Below are 17,809 nucleotides of genomic sequence, written 5' to 3'. Positions count from 1 at the left end.
CATGTTGCCCAAGTACAAAGAAATGATACTCATTCCTGCCCTGTCATGTTGCATAGCAAAGGGGCAGTGACAATCCCTGCAAGACACAAACAATGCCTAATGGGAAATGTGAGGTTAAGAAAGAACAACCGGAACACAAGTTTTGTCCTTGAGCCGCATGAGCAATACAAGTTACCAGGTGGATTGCTTCTTGAATCGGCTTTAGTAGACATTCCTTTTAATTCCAGCAGTAAAGTACCTGTCACTGTACACAATGTTAGTGAACATGCTGTTACGTTGCAGTCAAATAGCATTGTCGCTCAAGCTTGTGCAGCCCAACACGTTTCCCCACTAGCATCAAGTCAAACTCGGAATCCTCCAAGTCAAAATGAACCAGACAGCGACAACCTCACATTCAACCTTGATGATTCTCCCATCCCAGAGCAATGGAAAGAGCGAATTCTGGGAAAACTGAGATCCATCCCTGAAGTTTTTGCTCTCAATGACATGTCCCATGGCCACACCACAGCTGTGAAGCACCAAATCAAATTGAACAATGAAACACCTTTCAAAGAACGGCCAAGGCCCATACACCCAAGTGACAGAGAAGCTGTCAAACAACATTTAAGAGAATTACTGGATGCAGGCATCATTCGAGAGTCACAAAGTCCTTTCGCCTCACCAATTGTATTGGTAAGGAAAAAGAATGGCTCGATAAGGCTATGCATAGATTACCGTAGACTAAATCTAAGAACTATTCGAGATGCATATGCCCTGCCAAATATTGAGGAGACATTCACAGCTCTGAGTGGAGCTAAATGGTTTTCGGTCATGGACCTTAAGTCCGGTTACTATCAGGTGGAGGTAGCCGAGGAGGACAAGCCTAAGACAGCTTTTGTGTGTCCTCTTGGCTTCTATGAATTTAATAGGATGCCACAGGGTGTTACAAATGCCCCAAGCACCTTCCAACGCCTGATGGAGAAGTGTGTGGGTGATCTCCACCTCACCGAAGTGCTTGTCTTTTTAGACGACCTGATTGTGTTCTCAGACACATTGGAAGAGCACGAATCCAGGCTAATGAAAGTTCTTAGTCGCTTGAGAGACTACGGTCTTAAATTATCCCCAGAAAAATGCCACTTCTTCAAAACATCTGTGAAGTATTTAGGGCATGTTGTGGATGCTCACGGAGTCCACACCGATCCTGAAAAGATCTCTGCTCTGAAATGTTGGCCGCGCCCATCCAATTTCAAAGAGCTTAAATGTTTTTTAGGCTTCGCTGGATACTATAGACGTTTCGTTGAAGGGTACTCCAAGATAGCCAAACCGTTGAATCGTCTCACTGCCGGCTACCGGCCACCGAAGAAGAGAGGCAAGATTTACAAGAGAGAACCACCCAGACTTTCTTACAGTCCCACTCAGCCTCTCGGGGAACAATGGACTCATGAGTGTGAAACCTCCTTCCGAACAATAATCGAAAAGCTGACTTCTGCACCAATTCTTGCTTTTGCCAACCCTCAACTCCCCTATGTATTGCACACGGATGCTTGTCGGGATGGGTTGGGAGCTGCGCTCTATCAGGAGCAAGAGGGGAGGCTGAGAGCAGTTGCTTACGCTAGCAGGGGGCTTTCTAAGAGTGAACAGAACTATCCCACACACAAACTTGAATTCTTAGCCCTCAAGTGGGCTGTGTGTGAAAAGTTCAATGACTACCTTTACGGTTCTAGCTTCACAGTCCTGACCGACAATAACCCGCTAACTTATGTTTTGACAACTGCAAAATTAGATGCGGCAGGACACAGGTGGCTGGCTGCCTTGTCTACTTACAATTTCAATATTAAGTACAGGGCAGGTCAAGCAAACAAAGATGCTGATGGGTTGTCACGGCGGCCCCAAGAGCCTCCTCATGAAGATGAGGCATTTGTCAAAGAAAAAGCTCGCATTGATGATATGAAAGAACGTCTCATTAACATGCAAAACAATCTTGACCATGAAACGTTTTCTGCCTTGTGTCAGCGTCACTCAGTGTCATGCCATTCAGAAACCCTCTCAGTTGTCGAGAGTCTTGCTATTGACCCCAGCTCAGTCACTGAGGCTTATGGAGAAGACATCTTACCCTCAATGACAGATGCTGATTGGTGCGCTGCACAAAAGGATGATCCTTCTCTCGCTCGTGTTATAGCCCTGTTGAGAAGAGGCTTGAAACCCAGCCCCAAAGAAGCAAATCTTGAATCGTCAGATGTTAAACTCCTTCTGAAACAATGGAACAAACTCGAGCTCAGTAATGGCGTGCTTTACAGGAAATTCAATGACAGAGATTCCCTTGTGTACCAGTTAGTACTGCCCCAAAAGTACCGCGACAGAGCCCTGAAAGGTGTACATGACGAGGTTGGTCACCTCGGGGTTGAGCGTGCCTTACATCTCGCTCGGGCAAGGTTCTACTGGCCACGAATGGCTCAGTCTATTGAAGAGAAGTGTAAGAAATGCTCACGTTGTCTCATGAGGAAGGCCCTTCCCCAAAAGGCTGCTCTACTACAGAATATCCAGGCAACTTACCCTCTTGAGCTAGTGTGCATTGATTACTTGTGTATTGAGCCCGATAGTCGAGACACCAGAAATGTGTTAGTATTGACGGACCATTTCACAAAATTTGCAGTTGCGGTCCCGACAAAAGATCAAAAGGCTAAGACAATAGCCAGGGCTCTTTGGGATCACCTTATCATCCCCTATGGCATCCCTAGCCGTCTGCTTAGTGACCAAGGCAGAGATTTTGAATCTAAGCTTGTGAAAGAGCTCTGCACATTGATTGGGACAAGCAAAATTCGCACAACGCCCTATCATCCACGAGGAAACCCGGTGGAAAGGTACAATAGGACTCTCTTAGACATGTTAGGCACACTGGAGGACAAAGACAAGTATCATTGGAGAGACTTTGTTAGGCCATTAACACATGCCTACAACTGTACACGAAATGACACAACAGGGTACTGTCCATACGAACTTATGTTCGGCAGACAGCCGAGGTTGCCTATTGATCTTGTCCTTGGTACTCACCCGGGCAAAACCAGTCCAAAGTCTTACTCTGACTATGTTAAAGGTCTTCGCCAAAACCTCCAAGAGAGTTACACCCTTGCCAGCGAACACTCACAAAAGATGGGTGAGAAGAATAAAATGAGGTTTGATAAAAAGATCAAAGCTGCAGAACTGTTTCCAGGTGACAGAGTTTTAGTAAGGAACGTGAATGTTAGAGGGAAGCACAAACTTGCTAACCGTTGGGAACAAAATATTCACATTGTTGTCAAACGGGTCAAAGACAGCCCAGTGTATGTTGTCAGACTGGAAAACGGAGACGGGCCCCAGCGTACATTGCACAGGGATTTGCTTCTCCCTTGCGGGTTCTTACCTGTTGAAGATCGGGTTGGATCGGACTCTCAAAATGGGAATCAAAGGAAAATGAGGACCAGGAGTAAACCAAACTGCACAAAAGGCAACGACAAGGATAATGGAGGAGAGTACAGTGATGAGATGAGTGATGAAGAGGAATTATGTTTTGGCATATGGAATCCACAAATCATCACAAAAGCCCCTTACATTCAAATTGAGTCAGCTCATCCTAAAGCCCAACAGCAATTGGACAGTCATCCCCCTGTATCATCCCCTGACACTGCTGTACCGGAAACGTCCTTACCTGATATTGGAAAACCTACCTTGACACAACCTGAAGTCTCTAACACAAGTCATGTGGACTATGTTCCTTCCGATGCGAGGTCTTCAGACCATGTTGTGATTGACATTCCCGAACCCAACTTGACACCTACCATGACTGATGCAGATCTCACTCCACCAGAGCCTGCAGTCATTAATGATGATGCTGTTAGTACTGATGCTGGTGCTACAGAACCAGTGAGGTTGAGGCGCTCTGACAGAGAAAGACGCCCACCTCAGAAATTCACTTATGATGAGTTAGGAGAGCCACTGACCTTGGCTATTAGCTCCTTTTTCCAAACCTTAGGCGTTGCATTCTCCAAAACTGTCATGTCACCTTTACCAGGCCCCAGTTGGTCTATGATGCATGAAGGGACTCATGCCGTTTAGAGGGGGAGAGTGTAACCCATGGTTATTTTATTGCCAATTGTATTCTGTTTTTATTCTAATTTGAAGTGTTACTGTTTTGTTAAATGCTGAGTTTTCCCCATGTACCGTGAATGCACCATAGCGCGTGCGTGGTGACTTTCTTTCACTGCATCTGCCTGCACGGAGCTAGATGCGCAAAGCTGTGTGGATATTCAGTCCTGTAACGTGTTGCGCTACGGAATTAATGTTTTCTATGAAGAATATCCTGGTGAGTCTCACAGTTGCAGTTTCAGTTGTGATTCATAGTCCAGTTTCTGAGCATAAAACCAGTCAGGATACTATGCTTGTCGGAAATGTGATGTTTGTCTTAGAACCTGCTAACGATTGCTTAGCTGTGTTAGCCTGTGGAAAGTATGCTAGCGTACCCACATGTGCTCCCTGGGCTAATGCGCTTACATGTGAAGTTTTAGCTAACACACCACGGAGACACTTTTCATGCTTCATGATTTGCAGTGAAATGTATTTTTGTTGTTGATAAATTGTTATTGGCCAATAAGAACTGTATAGGTGTGTGATGTGTGAGGGGGAACAAAAAGGGATAACACTAGAGAAACACATGTTTTATTTTACAAGTGAGTGATTGCACTGCACGCTGTGTGCAGGCTGGTTTTTTTTATGTAGTAGAAATCTGCTGCAAGGACCGAGCGGTGCCATCTAAGGACTGGATGCCACTGGAGGTGCCTAGAAAGGACGTTCTCAATCTGAAGGCCACCTGTTTCCTTGGAGGGTGGTAGGATACAACGATTTGCAATTTTTTTTTGGATTAACGTTTTTTTCTGAGATCCCAGGACACTTTGTTGTTACTTTTTTCTTTTTTTTGGGTCAGATCTGATTCCACTTAACACAAAAAAAAAGCAAAAACTGTGACTAAAGACAATTAACACTTACTAAGAACACTGAATACTAAGTGCACTGAACTGAAATGGACAGCCTACCTGATACATTTATGGACACTTTAAGTGATATGTTGTACATTGTTGACATTTACATGTTTGAAATGATTTAAATGTTTTGTTCATGTCTATGTTTTGGACCATTTAAATGTTGAATACACTCAAATCACTTTTCTCCCTTTAAGTTGTTGTCAGTGTCTCATTCTGAGTGGAGGGATATTCCTTCTTTAAGTTGAGTTACCACTGCCAGTCTCCTTACGATCCTAACTGAACCCAACAAGAGTAGATTCCCAAATATAGTTTTTTTTCCTTGACTTTGTATGACAGATTACTGTGGATTTGACTGATTTTGGACTACTCAGTAAAAAAGGGTGACATAAACACTGTTTGTTTTTTTAAACCCTCTGGTTAAGGTTAATATGGGCATGTGCAGTGAATATCAGCTCTATGTGGCCAGAAGTGTGATAATATAATTTATTTTGTGTAATAAACAACTGCAAGGATAGATGATTACAACAAATAGATGACTAATACATAAAAGTAATACATAGATGAATAATGATGATGAGTTAAGATGCGTAATCATGGGAACAAGCGGGTTTACAAACAGGAGCAGCTGATTAGCTTTAGAAAAACTGAAATAATACCTCAACTGAAGCCAATTGTACTAAATGCACTATATGTGCACTGTTACAAGAATATTTTTGTTCTATTGTTTTATATTAATTTATATAATTTTAAGTTAAGCAGGACAGAGTTCTTTTAAAGAAAGATTTACTTATATTCTCAAAAGTTAAGCATGACAGGCTTCTGTTTAAGAAAGAGACCTGTTTTACTGTGTTAATGTTGTCATTTTGAGCTAAAAATAAACGGCTAAATGATCATTTGTTTCCCATATGGTCATATCACAAAGAATATGCATCTGCTTAAATCAAATTCAAGTCAAATGGTTAAAAAATAATTTCACACACAAAAAAAAGAGCTACAAAATTCACCACACTGGGAAGGGTGAACTGGGTTGCCCGGCCCTGGCCACGAGGTGTCCCTTATTTATTTTTCAGGGAGTTGGCAACCCTAGTACAGGCTGACATTAGCTGGATGCTAACTTCAGTTCATATATAGATGTGTTGAACATCACATCAGAGATGTTTTCTTTATATTCTGTTAGTCAAGTCAGTCAAGTCAAGTTTATTTATAGAGCACATTTAAAAACAACCAAGGCTGACCAAAGTGCTGTACAGTAAATACAGATAAAAATACAATAGAACACAATTTCGTAAAACACCTCGCTGATCAAATAAAAAATAAATAAACAAATAAATTAAACCTTTCTAAAAGCCAATGAAAAGAGGTGAGTTTTAAGAGCAGTTTTAAAAGTTTCTAGGCTTTTGGAGACTCTGACGTGAGGAGGTAAACTGTTCCACAGTCTGGGTGCAGCCACAGCAAACGCCCTCTCTCCCTTTGTCTTTAATTTATACCTGGGAACATCTAAAAGCATCAGATCGGCTGACCTCAAAGATCTCCTGGGGCGATAAGTACTAAGGAGTTCTGACAGGTAAGAAGGTGCAGTGCCATTTAAAACCTTAAAAGCCAGCAGTAAGATTTTAAAATCAATCCTAAAAGCAACTGGGAGCCAGTGGAGAGAGCAGAGAACCGGAGTGATGTGGTCTTTTTTTTGAACCGGTCAACAGGCGAGCGGCAGCGTTCTGCACCAGTTGAAGGCGATGTAGACAGGAACGATCTAGGCCAGCATAGAGGGAATTACAGTAGTCCAGCCGTGAAGTAATAAAAGCATGGACCACTCTTTCTAGATTGTTCCTGCAAAGGTAAGACTTGACTTTGGCTAAAATCCGTAAATGATAAAAAGATCCCTTAACTACAGAGCTGATTTGTTTATCAAGTTTAAAAGCATTGTAAAAAATAACTCCAAGACTCTTAATGGAAGAAGTGCAATCAGAGGTTAGGGGTCCCAAAAAGTCAAGAGAGAAGTTGGGATCTTTAGGAAGCCCAAACACAATGACTTCAGTTTTGCTTTCATTAAGGTGTAAGAAGTTAAGAGTCATCCAAGTCTTAATGTCAGACAAGCAGGAGAGTTGATGTTTTGAAATATTTCAAAGTGTCTCCAAGTTAAATGTTGAACCTTTAATATAGCGACACTTAGAGCTCTGAAGCCGTTTTCTCTCGTTTACAATTCAACCAATAAGTTACTGAGTAAGTTAATTTATCTGTAATTAAAGTCATCAACACTTAAAGCTTTATGTGAAATATTTGTTTTTCAAATCCATCATACAAAAAATTAAATACAACTTCCATGTAAAATGCAAAACTAAATATGCATGACTCACATAACACAATTAACATTTGATGTCTTTCTGTCACTTTCACATACACAGAGGTTTAAAAATGTCCTTCTGATGTTCCAGCTGATCAGAACATTTAAAATTCTTATTAATCAAACATATTTTTTGCTGAACTTTTTGAAACAAGACCAAGAACTGTAGTTTTAGGACCAACAGGCTGATGAATGAACCAAGTAAAGCAAAGTAAAGACAAGCTGCACTTTGACTTTTATTAGAACAATTTGCTGGAACTACAGAGTAATGAAGTACTTCAAGGTTTTGTGTGGATGACTTCCAACCTTACTGTACAGCACAGAGCACAGAGGGACAATATATGTAATCAATATATGATGCAGAATGAACAAGTAAAGACTGTAAGCTGAGTCTGAGGCTCATGCAGGACATTTCATAGTGAGGTGTCTTTGGTTGGATTATTCAGACATTTACATCAAAGCACCAAACTCATTTCTCACAGATGAAGGTCGTTGAATAAGAATAATATGACCGTCTCCATTTCCCATAATAGTCACAGCAGACTCCATAGTAACCATAATAAGGATCTGACTGTCCTGCTGCCCAGAACCTGTCAGAGAGATCAAATCTGATATGAAACTGCACTAAACTCATAACTATTGTCACATTCATATAAATATGCGTCTCTTTTGGAATATTTCCAATATTTGCTGTATTTCTTTCCCAGGTTTCTCGCCCACTTTCCCTCCTTTAGACTTTTCTCTGAGAATCATCATGCACACTAAAACAGCTTTCAAGCTTTGATGAATATGAAATCTTCCTGCTGTAAAAATGGAGAATAAAAAGAAGTCAGAGCTGACTTTCTGCTGTTTGAAACTGTTTTGTCAGCTGTTTACAGACATCACTTTGAAATGTGTGTCTATCAGGTCATATTTACTGAAGCTTCTTCCTTCATATGTTCTGAAGTTTTACAAACACCAAAGAAGAAGAGACAGGAATTCTCTGAAACACTTTTTGTTCTGTGAGAAAAGAAACATTACAGCACAAAAACATGAAGACAAATTGAACAAAGTGAAATGTGTCGGTCGCTGCTTTGAACATGTTTCAATCCTGATTCCTTCAAACTGACTTGTTGTAACTGAACGTCATCACAGACTGCAGATGAAGAGAGTTCAAGCACAGCTGTTCATTCAAAGGAGGATTTCTGCTTTTCTTTACATTCAGTTTGTGGGGCTGTTGGAAAATAGCTCAGCTCATGTATTGCTGATCTATCTTCCAAAACATCAGTGTTTCACCTCTAAATAATAACTCTGGAATAGAAACAAACTAATGTCTCACGTTTCTGTCAGCACTGATCCGTCCACCCATTCCCATTCATATCCTCCTGATGTCCATTTAGCTTCCAGACCAATCCAAGAGTGTCCTCTGAAATTACTGACAAATTCCTGTTTGAGAAGAGACACAAATATTGTCTCCAGTCATAATTCAGCACTTCTGTTGTAGTGACATCATCTTGTGAACATGTCTGAAGGAAGAATAACTGTGATGAAACTTTTCTTCCATTGTGCAGAAATCAGAAAGAGCCAAAGAATCGATGAATATCAGCTCCTCCTGTAGCTCAGTCAGTGTTGCAGTGGAATCAGTGTTAACAAATCATTTGATTCAGTTGGATTGAATCAGAAAAATAATCTGGATTATGAGGATTTCTCTCATTTTATAACATTTCTGTGTAAATTAAATGTTTGTCAAATGTGTAAAAACTTTACGTTTGAATGTGTCTGCAACAAAAAAGGAGAATCCAAGAAATCCATCAGAGTGGAGACAGGAAGCAGGTCACAGACTGACAGCAGGTCAAAGACACAAGTAACAGATGACTGTCAGCTCCATCAAAGATCACACAGACATGAACAAACACACCCACCTGTTCCTCTTTGCTGTTTATCATCACCAGATCAGCTCCTTTATCCTGACAGGCTCTCCTGCTCTCAGACCAAGTTTTCCTCTCAGTGGATTTAAAGTAGCAGCTGCTTCCAAATCTCATCCATCGATCAGGACACTTCTCTTAAAGTCAAACACATGTTTTAAAGACAGACTTTGTGTCCTGTTGTATCACATGAATCTTTGGTTCCTGTCATTTTCCCTGTAAATGCTTCATTTAAACTCAGGTTTTCTCTCTTATTCATAATGAACTGAAACTTACATTTATACAGAGAAACTGTTACACAGCATCAAACATTTAGGATTCAAAACAAAGACACAATCAGGTTATCACTGTGTAACACTGATGTTTTCTATCAGTTATTCAAACTTTATTACCTTCTATCTTCTCCTTCAGCTTCTTCACTTCTTCCTGTAACTGACTGTGGTTTTTACTCAGTTCATCATAACGGCTCTGTAACTGAGTCAGGCTGGTTTTTGTGCCTTTAGAGTAAAAAGATTCAAATTAAGTTAAAATGTTCTACAAATATATCTGTGATATAAGAACTTGGTGTTTGCTTACCTTGAAGTTCATCCTGGAGCTCAGTGTGATTCTTTTTGGTGTCATTGTAAACGTGGTTCAGTTTGTCACATTTAGCATGAAGTCTTTTGTTTTCACTCTTGTTCAAAGCATCTGAAATATTTCAGTGAAACCAAAATAAAATAAAATAAAATAAAATGAGTGAAATGTTGAACAGAAATAATCTTCTTCCTCTGCTTTGTCAAATATCAATAAGAGTCAGAAACTTGCAGCCATTGCTCTTTAACATGTCCTGTGGGTGGAGGTGTTAGAACTACAGGAAATCTGATGAGCTAAATACGTATCAACTGTGAACAAAAACCACTGACAAGATTCAGAATAATTGTGCTTCAGTGTGGAGGAAGAAGGTGAAGAGTCAAACAGCATTTCTACACCTGTAGTCAGAGATGTTATCTATATGCTTTGAAAGAATAGATTCTGACTCATGTGACATGTGCCTGTTCTCACTGAAAATATGTCTTTTTACATTCAGTCAAAGCTGCTCTGAGGCTTCAACACTTCCTCTTTCTGCTTATTTATAATTAATAAATGTTTCTTCCTGCAGCTTCCAGGAACTTCCTGCTTTCAGACGTCCTTTTGCAGGCGTCTCTGTTCTCACATCATAGATTTGTGATGTTTCTGCTGATCCAGCATTAAGTCTGTCACAGCTCCACCAGGAGCTAAAGGTCAGCTGAAGATCATCAACTGATTTAAAACATAGAATCAAACCACCTTAAAATCCAAACATCAGCAGCTGCTGGGAGTTTTCTCTGTGTTGTTGTTTTTGTTATTGTGGAGTCTTTACCTGATAATATAAAGAACCTCGAGGCAACTGTTGTTGTGATTTGATGTAATAAAAAAAGATTCATTGATATATCCCAGCAGATGAATGGAGCTAACATTAGCTTGTTAGCTACCTGCTTAATACAGCAAGTGAACTAACTAGTCGCACAATGACAGACGGCCACTGTCTAACATAGTGTGGCTGCACCTGCATCAGTCTGCAGCAGATGCTGCTGCCTGTCTGCTTTGTTGAGATAATCACAGAATCAGCGTGTTGAGTGAAGAGTTTGAAGGAACAACAAGAACATTCACTCCACAACACACACAAGATATGAGCCAGGAATCATGCACACAGACACACACCTGCTAATCAGTGCTAAGTAACAGACTGATGAAATACTAGAAGCTCAGTCAGCAAAACCAACGTGTTGGTCAGGCTGTACCACACAGCAGCTCATATTATTGATCAGAGAATTCCATTTAAAATGCCACCGTGCAGTTTTTATGAAGAGGAAACTATCCTTAGAGACCAAAACTCATTTGGTCCTGAATGGAAACATGTTTTTACTGCAGCAAAGGTGCTCATGTTAACATGGGAGTCTGTGGGGACTGACTCGCTTTCAGCATCAGCCTCCAGTGGTCATTAAAGGAACTGCAGTGTTTGCTGCTTCTGTGTTGGCTTCATGTACTTCCTGTATTTGCTGTGGCAGAAGGACACGTTCTGGTTGTGAAGCTGCATGTTTGTTGGCTGCTGGGATTCAGTATCAGTCATACATTCATTTGCAGGAGAAGTTCAGAGGTTGTATCTTATCTTACAGCATATGGACAGGATGATGATCCCAGCTAACATCAGGAGGCACAGCACTCTTAGACCCAGTGTAGCACATCTGAAAGAGCCCTTCAGGACTGAAGGAGGATTCAGAGTCTGTGGTCCTGTTAGAAAGCAGTGTGGATGTTGGTTTGTGCTTATTTCCTGTCACTCTGTGATTAACACATAGTGGTCACTACAGGCTGTTGTCTTGTATTTGTGTCAGTGTTGATGGTCTACTTACACATAAACCACTACATTGGACACTGATGCGTCACTCCATACCAAATACTTAATTTCAAATGTATGTTGTCCACCTAAGTGGACATGTAAAAAACTCTTTGAAAAGTAATTCATGCATGAAAGGCTTAATAGACCTGCGGTTGAGGTTGTATCAGCTTAGCCAAAAACAAAAGAAATATAACATCTGCGCTGTGACTAAAGTGTGTAAATAAATTTCCCGTTCACAGAGCTCTACAAACTCTACAGTACATTTGTTTTTATAATTGACTTACCTCCTTCCTCCGATTGAAAATGATCATAACTATCTCTGATCTCATCTGCACTCTCGTAGATATCCACCTCCCTCTGCTCCCACTCTGCTCCGTCCTCCTTTCTGCTGTATCTCACCTTCTTTGATAGATCTGGTTCAGCATAAATATCTGAGGACATCGTGAGAGGACTGAGACGCTGAGCAGGAGTTTAAGCTGTACTCTAACAGTTCTGCAGTACTGACCCTGGTAGATATCAAGCTGTTCTGTACTGATGCTGCTCTCAGTGTTTCTTGTCCAGCCTTCTGTCTGCTTTCAGACAGGAAGAAGCTTTGAGGAAGTGGCAGCATGCAAAGAACCACAGACCCAAACTTTCATTTAATTAATGTGAATAAAAACCTCCAGTGTGGTGGAACACACAAATAGAACATTTCATTGTATTTATATTTGCAAAGCCACTCAGAAAAGTGTAAAAACATTTTGCATGAAACAAAAATAATTTCATTTTTCTTTGTTTAACTAAAGGTGAGCTCATGGTGAAACAAACCACAACCACATTCACACCTCATGCTCACAGTGTGCACAAAGCAGGAAATGTCTCTTTGTCAGCAACACCTTTTTCTTTTGCTTGATAGAAAAACATGTTAAGTTTTAACACTTGCTCTTGACGAAGGAAGTCGCACTTTTCTCCTCCCCTCCTCCTCCTCTCCCTTAGCTTCCCTGCTTAGCCTCTTATGTCCTTCTCTAGTCTCGTGTTTTTTGTATTACTTTCCCTGGAACATTCTCTCACAGTCTGTTCTCTAAAACGTAAAAGAGGAATTATGGATTTGATCAACTGGTCCCTGAATGCAATTGACACCCTTTTCTCAACGAGAAGTCTGGGCTCGGGTGAGCCTGAGTGCTGAAGATATCGACCTATTCGGAACCATGATAACAGGGTCCTTGCTGATCGGAGCTGGCTTGGCCCTGACTTATCGAAGAATTAAAAAAGCGGAACCGGCTGTTCAAACCCCCACAAGGCTGCCCGCTGGGATTGAAATGATGGGACGAGGCCTGAGTTTCTCAAAATGGGCTCATTGAGTGCAGCACGGATAAGATCTTGGAGAAGCTTACGGCTGCCGTGAATACTCAGAATAAGACCTCTGAGTGCAAACTACATCTTGGAGGGGCTCGCTCGGAATAACACTGAAAGAAGAAGAAGAAGTGAAAACCTGAACAGAATCTTAATAAAATGCTCCTCCTCATCCTCACTTCATCCCTCATCTCCTGAGCTGAAGTCAGGAGTCTAACACATGAAATGTGCATAGACATACTTATTTTTTCTTGATATTGTAACAATTACTTATTGTCAGCAGATTAGACATGCAACCCGCTCATCGCAAAGGAACAAGAGAAGGACAGCAAACATAACAACAGCATGGTATAAGCTATTATTATACCAGCAGATGTTAGGCTCAAGTGTTCTAAAAATCACACTTACACTTTGGTAAATAGTTTGATTTCATTCTCACATAATAGGAGGCTTTATTCACTCAACGTTAAAGCCCAACAAAGTTACTGCCACTTCAAAGAAAGCTTGATTAACAATAGTGAACAGCAGCTAACAAAGGCTAAAAGCAGCTAACAGAGGCTAACCACAGCTAAGAACAGCAAACAGAGGCTAACCACGGCTAACAGCAGCTAACAAAGGCCAACCAAAGCTAACAGCAGCTAACGGAGGCTAACCATGGTTAACAGTGGCAAAAACACAGCACTATACACTAAAGTAAAGTAAATATACACTAGTATATGTGTCTATTTGCTCCCCTTACCTCAGTCTCAAAGTATATATATATTTATTCTTATTATTATTCTTATTCTTCCTAGATTTATTGTTTTCTCTTGCACTGTATGGAACTGGAGCCTCGTTGTCTCGTCTCTCTTTAAACTGAACTTTATATAGCAGAGATATTAAAGTTTACTTTGACTTCAACTACCAACATTTCAACCTATCTTCAAACCTCAGTATGGCTGAGCTTCCCTGACTCCTTTCACAAAGTTTTATGACACTTTCCAGAGTAAATAAAGATTGATGTTTATCACTCATTGACAGCTGAGGAAAACAGTGGAGTGTCAGCCTTCCAAAGATAGGAAAAACTGTGGGCAGATCCGGTCCAACTACTGGTAGAAGCATGCAGGCTGCCTGCCACTGTTATGGGGTCCAATCTAAATGTTATGTTTTTGTCTCACTATAACATGTTTGTCATATAGCAGCCACTTCAGCTATAACTATGCACTTGAACTGGGTGGGTAAAAAAAAGATCCCAATGCAAATATGCTAAAAGCAGAAATGGTAAAATATCTTGTTACCTTCAGTTTCCTGTCACGTTTGTTAATATAATCAAAGAACTATGAGTGGTCTGAAGCAACCATCGAACATTTACTCAACAACAGAGAGCCATGCTGTCAAAAGCCTGTAAGAAAAACATGTCATGGTTTGGGTCATTGTGACCCAGTGTTTTTGAGTTCTTGTGTTTTGGTGTCATTTTTGTATTATGGTTTATGTTTTAGGTTCATTAGCAGTCTTTATGTTTGCCCTTGTGTGTATTTATGGCTGCATCTCCCTCTGTCCTGCGTTGCGGTCTCCCTCATACCCAGCTGTGTGTTCTGTTCATAGTCTAGTTTCTAAGTCTCTGTCTTTAAGAGATTCCTGCAGTTTAACTAATTGGTGTGTGTTATCTGGCTTCATGGACAGATAGAATTGGGTGTCATCTGCATAGCAGTGAAACTGTATGCTATGTCTTCTCACGATCCTGCCTAAGGGTAGAGAATTCTAACAATTAGTATAACTTGGAGGTGTTGAGTCATTGAAACTAATATAATCATCCTGCTGTAAACATGTTTCTGTAAGCCAGAGTAAGACAGTTTTGATGATCATTATTAATTCATGTACTCACAGAGATTTGGAAGAGAGACACCTAATGTTTAATAATCCACATTCTTCATTTGTTTTTTGTTGGTTTGGGTGCAGACACAGTCTCTAAGTACATGGGGTTTTGGAGAGATAACACAACATGGTAATAAAATTTCTCACAGCGTGTCGTGATTGCAGCCAGAATCAGCAGATACAGCACTCCCAGGTTCACTTCAAAACCTCTGAAACTGCTTCGTTTCCCAGCTGGAAGCTTCTTCTGAGTGTCAACACCTAAAGGGAAAAAACCCAACTTTTTTATATAATAATATTACTGATTTCTTTTTAATTGAGATTTTTAATACTGGAGCATGCCTTAATTAAATGGATCTGCCTTGTAGTAATAATGACATTTCCAACAAGTTGAGCTTGTATATTTGAGAATTACAGGAAATCAGGTAAAATGTTCTACTGGAGGAAAACATGGTTGATATAATTTGGTGCAAAATCATATCTTTAGTTTATTCCCACATGTATTGATTCTTCAACAGTGTCTGACAAACCTCTTTTAAAGCAAAGGACAATATTAATAATGATAATTATGAATAATCTTCATAATTTGCTCACAGGAAGACTTATTTTGAGATGTTAGGTCCCAGCCAAGCAGGCATAGAGACCACTTAATGATGGCCAGTTTAACTCATTGGTGTGTGGCTTGATAGACAGATGAAGGTGGGTATCATCTGCACAGCAGTGGTAATGTCTGCTATGCCTTATGATGATACTGCCTAACAGAAGCATGTATAATGTAAACAAAACTGGTCCTAACACTGAACCCTGTGGAACTCCATAATTCACTTTTTGTATGAAGATTCTTCTTTAACATTTACCTTCAAAGTAAAAGTTGAACCTTTTGTACAAACTGGCTTTAGCAACTTTAACCCTGGAGGTAAATGTTCTCTGTTTCTAGTTTGCATCGCACTCGATGCAACACACTTGATCACTTCCACACAAACGTTGCAAGACCAATCTACCAGCAATAGTGTACGAAGGCCACCAATGGGTTACTAACTTGTGTCTAGGCCTGTGTCACTGAAGCCTAAAAAAAACCTAATATTATAATTGGCTCTGAAAAATGTACATCAACTTGTTTTCTGAGGTTATTTGTGCTCCACACAGTTTCTAGCAAGTTTGTTTTTAAACTTCTGTTGCACCACCGAAGAGCTCCTGCTGGATAAGCCATTAGAGTCATGCAGCACTTCCCTCCTTCATTGTAAACTTTTGAAATGTTTGTTGCTTCCTACTTACCAGCTTCTTGTATCCCAACATCAGGATGCTGCTCTCCATCGTCTATCATCTGCACCTTGCTGTACTCTCTCTGTCGTCCATCACTGTGGGTCCTTCTGCTGTATTTCACTCGAAAATCTGCTGCAGCTTGAATTTCTGCGGACATCTTGGTGGGTGAAAGTGTTTGACGAGGCTTCAGTGTCTGTCTGGTTTGTTTCTGAGTCGGGCAGCTTTTAATAGACATCAAACAGGAAGTAGCAGCAGACCAAACCACCAACAGAGGGGCCAACTTCATTTCTGCTTTGCATTGTGGTTAGCAAACTTTTTACTGAGAGTTTGTTTAAAATAAAAAAGAAGCTAAAAAGTTATTTATAAATATAAGTCAGCAGCAATAATCGGCACATAATGCCTTTTTCATGAGTCTTCCTGGTTTCATGACTCTGTACACATCATAAGTACGTAGAAGCACATGAGTGTCACAGGAAATATGAGGTCGGGCCCTGTGTCACTGGTGTGTTTCTCTCAGCACAGACTGGCCACCACAGCCTCTTCAGGTCACACACTTTATTTTCCAGCACACACATGAAATGTTTCTGACTGAGCTGCTCTGCTGTTGAGCCCGACTGAGGGAAATGTGTTTTATAGGATTTAGTTCCAGCTTCTCCCAACCGGCCACAGTGAGCTTGTCCACTTACTCCGTGTGTCTTCAGGTCTTAGACACCACCAAAATAGAGATGCAGTCACTCTGTTTTTCAACTGAAGCTTGTCGTGTTCAAAATGTCAGAAGGAATTTCAGGAGAAAATATCTGTCTATTAAAAAGATTTCATTTGCTTTGGTATTTGAAATTCCAATTTTACAGCACTGGACTGTGATGTGATGCCAGAGTCAGCCTCACACCAAAGATGACCCTCAGAGCGGGCCGTACAGTTTTATACTACAAGAAGAACATGTATTATTATGACTATGTTCTTCCAGAAGCGGCGTGGCAGTCTGCTACAACTCCTCATTCACTCCACGTCTGCTGCTCCCTCGACCTCCTATCTGCTTCTTTTCCTGGAATCAGAGACACAAGGACACAAAAACACACCCTGTGTAGCCTTGGTTATCTAATGTTGTTATTTATTGTTCTTCTACTGATTCTAAGGTCTGGTTCAGGATACCTAGTTTGGACTCTCTGACCCAGTGTCACAGCTGGTGCAGCTATCGTGTGGTGGCGTGAATGGGGACCCGAGTTGCAGACAGTGGTGGAGATGCGAGTGAGGTTTATTTACAGTGCTCAGTAACAAAAGTGAGGGCAGAACTGAACAAAACCCTAAACTGGGGAGAACTAAAAATAACAAAACACAAAACTGTAACTCACAAGGTCACAATCAGGGAAACACATAAAGAGGTGAGCTGGGAACAAAGAGCAGGCTGTGGAGCAGAAAGCTGCAGAACAACAGCGTAACACAGACGAACCGATGAGGAACACAGGCAGGCACACACTATATATACAAACACAAGGTAATCAGGTAATGACACACAGGAGGGGAGCACAGCTGAACCTAATTCACAAGACGACAGGAAGACACAAGCTGACACAGTGATAACAGACACAGACCTTCAAAGTAAAACAGGAAATTCACAAAGACAAGCTCAGGGACACAAACAGAGCACAGGAGGGAGAACACTAAAGCACTAATCACATGAACCAAACCCTAAGAACTAATACAAAATAAGAATGAACACAACACATGA

At 40.8% G+C, this 17,809-nt stretch overlaps 2 protein-coding genes and 1 long non-coding RNA gene across 3 annotated transcripts in view; all 3 read right to left on the bottom strand.

Moving 5' to 3' along the window:
• LOC112430710 (uncharacterized) overlaps positions 1-11,565 on the bottom strand; it is a 145,577-nt gene extending 134,012 nt beyond the window's left edge. The window contains exons 1-3 of the transcript XR_013095240.1: positions 11,412-11,565; positions 9,816-9,926; positions 9,632-9,736 (exon numbers count right to left, since the gene is read on the bottom strand). The gene's annotated coding sequence lies outside the window, so the exon portion shown is untranslated. The remainder of the gene's footprint in view (positions 1-9,631; positions 9,737-9,815; positions 9,927-11,411) is intronic.
• LOC112431695 (low affinity immunoglobulin epsilon Fc receptor) overlaps positions 1-17,809 on the bottom strand; it is a 71,792-nt gene that overhangs the window by 39,809 nt on the left and 14,174 nt on the right. The window lies entirely within an intron of this gene.
• Positions 14,861-17,500, bottom strand: LOC143414809 (uncharacterized). The gene is made up of 3 exons (XR_013095488.1): positions 17,233-17,500; positions 16,093-17,125; positions 14,861-15,078 (listed from the first exon to the last, which is right to left on the bottom strand). It is a non-coding gene; the product is annotated as an uncharacterized LOC143414809 (long non-coding RNA).

This window comes from Maylandia zebra, linkage group LG22 (assembly GCF_041146795.1).
Source record: "Maylandia zebra isolate NMK-2024a linkage group LG22, Mzebra_GT3a, whole genome shotgun sequence".
Lineage (NCBI taxonomy): Eukaryota > Metazoa > Chordata > Actinopteri > Cichliformes > Cichlidae > Maylandia > Maylandia zebra.
The sequence above is the reverse complement of the archived record's forward strand: the minus strand, read 5'-3'. Positions and strand labels throughout refer to the sequence as shown.